The 7815-nt window shown below is 43.1% G+C and overlaps 1 non-coding gene across 1 annotated transcript; it reads right to left on the bottom strand.

Moving 5' to 3' along the window:
* Positions 1–6093: 6093 nt before the first annotated feature.
* LOC111895300 (small nucleolar RNA R71) lies at positions 6094–6200 on the bottom strand. The gene has a single exon (XR_002851531.2). It is a non-coding gene; the product is annotated as a small nucleolar RNA R71 (small nucleolar RNA).
* Between the last annotated feature and the right edge of the window lie 1615 nt (positions 6201–7815).

The following is a 7815-nucleotide window of genomic DNA, read 5'->3' as shown; positions in this document are numbered from 1 at the left end:
ATATTTTGTGATAATGATGCTGCTATTCAAATTGCTAAAAATTTTGTTCAGTGTTTCAAAACCAAGCACATTGATATTAAAATTCATTTTATCCAAGATTGTTATGAGCGCAAGCTTATTCGTTTGGAGAAGGTCCACATTGATAATAATGTGGCGGACCTGTTTAGCAAACCCTTCAGTAAATCTCGATTTGATGTGCTTGTGGGCTTTATAAAGATGATTCGTTTTGAAGACTAATTTTTTTTTTGTTTTGTTTAAATTTGCACATTTTATTTTATTTCACTTTATTTTCATTTCCTTTCTCTCCAATGCACAAATTTAGGGGGAGAAATCAAAATACAAAAAAAAAAGTTATAAAACAAAGATCCAAAAATATGACTTTATAGTTTTTCGTTTGTAGGTGTTATTTGGGAAGTGATATTAAGTATGAGTGATAAAAGGCAGTCTAAACAAGTGTAAGGTACTGAAGCTGTAACGCTCTAAAAAATTCAACCAATTTAAACTTTTCAAAAACAACCCAGTTTCATTAAGTTATTACAAAAATGTTTTCAATACAATTATTATCAGATTCTTCCCAGAACCACATCATAAAACATAATCATGAGGAGCGGTACGATCACGCCTTTGCCTTGCCACGGTCTCCAGAAGAACCTGAAAAACATTAAACCACAACTGTAAGCCCGAAAGCTTAGTGAGATACCCCCAAAATAAAAACCACATATACCATACACGCACAACATGCTATATCATAACAGAACACAGAACAGCCATGCACTTCGGGTCTACTGTGTGACTAGTCCGCCGCACCGGCCTTCAGTCCACCTGGTCCACCCTCCGAGTCTAGCCACATACATCGAGTCTAAAGTGTGATTGGTCCGCCCGCACAAGGCTTTCAATCCACCTGGTCCACTCTCAGAGTCTATAGTATGACTGGTCTGCCCGCACTGGGCCTTCAGTCGGCCCGGTCCACTCTCCGAGCCTCGGCACGTTTGGTCCGCCCTCTTGAGGCCTACAGCCTATCCGGACCGCTCGCTGGGCCTTCGGGATAACCGGTCCACCTTGGGTATGTTGGCCTACAGCACAAAGCAGGACCCGCCTCAACCCAACCCCAGTCCAACAACCATGTGCACATAAACATTCAATCATATAACAATTCACATCCAATCAAACCGATCAAGCAGATCACATAGCATAACATCATCCTAACCAGGATACCGACCTAACCGGTCACTAGCATAGCATCATCCTATATACCAGGATACCGACCTTAGCCAGGTTTCTAACATATACCATCCTAACTACCAAGATGCAAACCTAGCAAAACAATAACATAACAACAATACCCGCATCACAATCCGATAAAGGGCTGGCCTTGGTGCCGTAGACCCTGTCGATATAGTGAGGATAACTCACCTCGCAAGTGCCGACTGAAAAGATAAGACCAAGATGCTCCGACCACTAACACGATCTCCACCACTAGCCGACACCAACACTGAACTCAAAACAAAAGCCAACAATTACCAAAATGCCCCTGGAAGTCAACTGGTCAACCCTTGGTCAAAGTCAATCTCCTGACTGACTCTACTCGCCAAGTCAACCCGATGACTCGTCGAGTCCCCATGCTCAGAACTTCCCCAATCAGCGACTCAACTCGCCGAGTCACCCTGAGACTCGTCGAGTCCCACAACTCTGAGTCCCATCGCACTCAACTCACCGAGTCCTCCCTTGACTTGCCGATTCATGGCTCAACCAGAAAAAGGTTAGGACCTCACGACCAGACTCGTCGAGACCAAGAACAGACTCACCATGTCCAAGGATATCTTCAACCAACTCGCCGAGTTGTTCTTCCAACTCGCCGAGTTCCTGCCCATCTTCAAGCAACTCGCCGAGTACACCCATGTGACTCGCCGAGTGCCACTAGCTCATAACCCATACAGAGGCTTTCCAAGCCATGCATGGTCTCAAATCCGTAGATCTACTCTTACACAAGCCATCCATCACGTAAAGTGGTAAACTTTACGTGAATCCAAGTAGATCTAAGCATTTTACACTCTAGGGTTTGGGTTTGGGACAAAAGGGCTTCATCACCATTCTTGAGCAGGACCTTTACAACAAATAGGATCATTACCAGCTTGGATCTGAAGTTTCAACTTTAGATCTAGCTTCTAAACTTGCAATTGAATTCACCCAAGCCATAATCCCCAAAATAGCAACTAAGAACAAATCAAGAAGAAGGAAACTCAAGGTAACAGATTGTTACCTCAGAAATGATCCAAAGGAGGAGTAGATCCCTGATCTACAATAATATCCAGATGCTAGCCTCTTAATCTTCAACCTTCTTATTATCAAGTTCTCTTCCCAAGCTCTAATTCTTCATTAATGGAGGTTATACACGATTCCAGGGTTTCTGGACTTCAAGAGAGGGTGAAGAGGCTGGGGAGAGGGTATAATGTCCTTTAAATAGGGCTCATCCTCCGAAATTAGGGTTTTCTCCACTCAGCACCAACTCACCGAGTCCAGCCGACGACTCGCCAAGTTGGCCACTTAACACGCGACCAGAGTCGCGATCCTACTCGCCGAGTCCACCCATGGACTCGCCGAGTTTCCCTTTCACATTTACACTTTGAAGCCTGAACTTGCACTCCTAAACTCGGGATGTTACAATTCTCCCCCACTTAAATTAGGCTTCATCCTCGAATCCTGCAGCAACACAACTCTAGAATTACTCTCGCAATGCACCTCCTGGCATTAACCAGACCAGGTTCCTCAAAACACAACCACCAAAACCCAACTCTTCCCCTGCGGTGTTCTGACCACCGCCTCAAGCCGGCCACTGGCCTCATCCTCAGATAACCACACTTATCAACCGAGTACCACTCCATGATACTTCACTCGCTCCAAATCACAAAAATCGCTTGACCCATATGAGTTAGAAATAACCCTGAACCACCGGAATCCCGATCTGAGCCAAACTTTATCCACTCCACGCTGACAGGATGACACATCCTCGGGTAGGGAAGACCCGACACACTGACGACACCTCCAAACATCCCCCAGGATGAATTACTACTACATACACAATTCCTTGATTAAAATCAAGCTGGGAATCCAAGACTCCATCCCTTCATCCCTTCCAAGCCTCTTGGCTCTACTCCCTCGGAATTCCTTCCGTGACCTCAGCATACATCCAATCCGGATGTGATTCCATACCACTGCCGCAACACGCTGCTCAATGACCATAATTGGAACACCCCAATCATAACTCCGCACTACTGCTTTCACTTCCGTCAACTTAGACTCCCTCTCGAAGCTACATTCTTTTCCCTTTCCTTACCAAGGAAAACCACTTGGCTGCCTTAACACTACCACAAGTGCCACGGTACTCACCCAATACTACACCATTTCCTTATAGCATAACCGTTATCCCATGCACAACACATACTCTAAATCCGCTCGCAGGGACTCTCGAGTCCATGCACTACCTCCACTAATCATTATCGATATTCGAGGCCAGACCTTCTGATGATATCACATCGCGACATACACATCCCATATCCTCATGCAGATCTATCAACACATGCAGAGTCTTCAGCATGATTGGACCGCCTTACCAGGCCTTCAGCCCATCTGGACCACTCTCAGAACCTTCAACATGTCTGGACCGCCCTTCAGGGCCTTCAACCTGTCTAGACCGTTCTCTGAGCCTTCGACCTGACTGGTACACCCACCGGCCTTCAGTCTATCCGGACCGCTCAACTAGCATTCATCCTCCCGCGTTATCCCTCCAGAAAACTCTCCCATGCATACTGTTCTAGCCCTCTAGGGGTTCCGAACTCTATCTTCACCCTACATACTGATATTGCCATATTTATACTTATTTTTAGGCAGTATTTCAGTACACTTTTATTAATAAATTGATAATATGTTTAGAATAATGATACTTATGAGTTTAAATTGTTATTTTCAGTCAATACAAAGGATTTTCGAAGAGAGGGACCAAAGGTGACAAAATGGGGAACATGGGAGGCTTGGAAGACAAGAAAATAATAAATTCACGATAAGAGCTAAATTCACGACGTGGCGATGAAGCCCACGACGTGGCACGGGTATTCCAGAAGATAAACATCGCGACGCGGAGGATTTCCTTGAAGGATACGGATTGCTTAAAGCCCACGACATGGCGCAACCTGGCCACGACGTGGCGCGGATTTTTGAGGATTATATAAGTCCTCCTGATTATTACGAAAAGGGAGACTTTTGGCAGAAGAAAAAGAGTTCCAGGAGATGAATAAGAACGAAAGAGAGGTTCTGGGAGAGGGTTTTCAACGCCAAAAGAAGTAACGGTTTATTTTTAGAACATGTCTTTTATTAGTTTTAGCTGTGTTAGTTTAATTACTATGATGAGCAGCTGAATCTGGCTACTCTTCTTTAGCTAGATGAAGCTTTAAACTTATAAATAGTTATATGATTATGGATTGAGCTTAGTTGGTAAAAATTTGCTTGTGTTTGATTTGTATAACCTAGCATGTTAATATTTGTTTATCTAATTGCTTAATTGCATGTTCTGTGTAGCTTAGTGACCATTAAACTGCATGAACCTGTTTACCTAATAATGTAGTGAACATTGAATTGTTAGAGCTAGGATTGACCAATCTTAGTTAGTAATTAGAATAAATAAAGTTTAGCCGTGCTAGAGAACGTGAATTGTGATCATAATTGCGTTTATACAACAAATCTTACATAGCATATTTACATCTATAATTAGTTATGTGTTTAATTATGTGTGAACATACATGGTTTGACATGAATTAGTTAAGTATTGGTAAGATAGAACTAAATTACTAATATAATTAAAAACCAACTTAGTAATCCGTAATCGTTAGCTAGTCATAAGGGAGAAGTGGATTCAAACTAAACAAGAGTGTGTTTTTATTTATTGAATTTGATTTAAGTTCATCTGATCTTGTAAAACCAGATAAAACCCCTTATTAAACTTGTTAAATAAATTAGGTTAATTTAATAGTAAGTAAATTAATTAGAACACCGTTCCCTGTGATCGACACCCGACTTACCTAAGCTATACCGTAATCTGACTAGGTACACTGCCTATAAGTGCATAGATAGTTAAGTTTGTTAGGTTATAAATATTAAAATTAGTGCGTACTTTTGTGCACATCAAGTTTTTGGCGCCGTTGCCGGGGAACGGCTTAGTTTTTAGCTTATTTATTTGCATTAAATTAATCGATCCTTCTTGTGGAGTCAAAGCCACAAAAAGTTAATTTTTTAGCAAAATAAAAATTTTATGTTAATCACAGAGTCCACGATGTGGCCACATACTTGCCACGACGTGGACAGACAAAATTTTTTAAAATTTTAGTTTGTAGTTAGTTTTTCTTATTTTAGTTCAGTTTTACGTTTTAGTTTAGCAAGTTGCAGGAGTTCATGACCAGAAGCTCAAACACACACTTGGTGCCACCACTGGAAGACCCCGAGTCTGCACTTCACAAGAAAAAGACGCCCTTGCAAGAATTAAAGTCAGCCTTTTCTAAGAAGTCGGGAAAGAAGACAGGAGAGTCAAGTTCATCAGCGAAGCACAAGGGAAATCTTGAGCATTTGGATCATACACCCGTGCAAACCGAGTCCGAATACGATACCGAGCCAGAATTTGAAGAACACACAAGTGAACCCGAGAACGAGCCAAGGAACGAGATGGCAGCAATTGAAGAAATGTCCATGGGAGCATATAAGAAGCGGATCCGAGAAGATATGGGTCCTGGTTTAGTCCAACCCGCAATTCCTGCCACTGCCACATTCGAGCTGAAGGGACACATATTGACAGCACTGAAGGACATCCCATTTTTCGGGAAGGATCATGAGGATGCTTTTAAGCATCTAGACGAAGTCAACGACATTGCGGATTACTTCAATGTCCCAAATGTCACCAGAAATACAGTCTTGCTTAGGATGCTTCCCATCACTTTCAAAGGAGCTGCTAAGGAGTGGTTAAAAGCACTCCCAACGGGTACAATCACCACTTGGGCTCAAATGCGTGAGCAATTCCTGGACCAGTTCTGCCCGCCATCCAAGATAGCCAAACTCAAGAAGGCGATAGCCAATTTTGAGCAACAACCGGGGGAGTCACTATACGAAGCATGGGAGCGGTACAAGGGCTTACTCAGAAATTGCCCGCAACATGACCTAAATGTGCAGCAAGAGATGTCAATCTTTTATGATGGGGTCAATGTGATGACAAGACAACTCCTTGATTCTCAAGGACCGTTGACAAAGAAAAATCCAAGGGAGGTCAAGGAGCTAATTGAAGAATTCGCGAAACACTCCCACGAATACAATAACCCGAGGCAAGACGGAAGCAAAGGCGGTGGAGGCGCCCAAATGGAAGAAATTGCAGCTGTCATGGCCATGCTAAATAACATGGATCGCTGGATAACACAAATGGACCAGTCGATACATGCCATAAGAGTGGGGTGCGAGCGATGCAGTGGTCCACACTTGACCAAGGACTGCAATGTGGATGAGTTTGGGAACAGAAAAGCTCAAGTGTGTTACTCTAGTGGGGATAAGTTTGATGACGACTGGAGGAAACCGAAGAAGGAGTGGCTGCCATATGAAGAGTATAAGAAGCAAAAAGAAGAGAAGTATAGGTAGACAGGTCGAGGCTTTTACCAAAAGGAGTAGCCACCAATCGAGAAGAAACCCGACCTAGAGACCATTTTGATGAAGTTTATGGAGGCTTCGGAAAAGAGACATGATGCCACGGATTCCGCTATCAAGGAACAACAAACATTGATAAAGAACCAGCAAGCCTCCATCCATAACCTCGAAGTACAATTTGGTCAACTAGCCACTTTAGTTCATGAAAAATTGTCCCCAAAGAATCCCGAAGTAAAAGCCCAATCTCATGTGATGGCCATCGATACCGAAGAAGATACAATATCTGAGTTCCTGGAGGCGTTGGAAGAAGAACCGCAGCAGCCCAAGAATTCAAGGATCGAAAATGGAGAAAATGCTAAACCAGGCTCGCCACGACGTGGCGCAAGTCTGAGCAAAAATCTTTTGAGCCTATTCCAGATTATCATCCACCTATGCCATTTCCCACCCGCGCAGCACTTAGTCAACTGGAGAAGGAACATTTAGAGTTTGTGAAGCATGTAAAAGGGATTCCAATTAATACTCCCTTTGTTGAGACCTTATCCAAAGCTCCCGAGAACCAGAAATTACTGCAAGACTTGATAGATACGCGAAGGCAATTAAAGAAGCAGTCTACAGTGATTCTAAGTGAGCAAACTTCAAAAGCTGTGTTGGGAGAAACACCAGAAAAGATGGGGGATCCTGGACACCTCACTCTTCCATGCGAGTTTGGGAATAAAATGAAGGTTAATGCTTTAGCCGATTCTGGGGCTAGCATTAATCTAATGCCTTTTTCATTTTATCAAAAATTGGAGATTCAGAAGATGAAGGCTACAAAAATGAAAATTCACATGGCGAACCGTTCGGTGACACAACCCCGAGACATAGTGGAGGATATTTTGGTGAAAATTGGAAAATTTGTTTTTCCAATAGACTTTGTAGTCTTGGACATGAAAGAAGATCCGGATGTTCCGATAATCCTTGGTCGGCCATTGCTTAACACTGCTGGTGCCCTTGTTGATATCCGCGAGTCCAAGCTAACTTTGAGGGTTGGGGATGACCAAGAAGTCTTCGGGATAAGAGATGAATTTCAAGAAGATAAAGAAGAGGTGTTCACGATTAATGAGGAGAATGAACTAGAAGAGCTGGAAAAGCTTATGGAACAAG

This window comes from Lactuca sativa, chromosome 9 (assembly GCF_002870075.4).
Source record: "Lactuca sativa cultivar Salinas chromosome 9, Lsat_Salinas_v11, whole genome shotgun sequence".
Lineage (NCBI taxonomy): Eukaryota > Viridiplantae > Streptophyta > Magnoliopsida > Asterales > Asteraceae > Lactuca > Lactuca sativa.
Note: the sequence above shows the minus strand (reverse complement) of the source record. Positions and strands in the feature narration are given on the sequence as shown.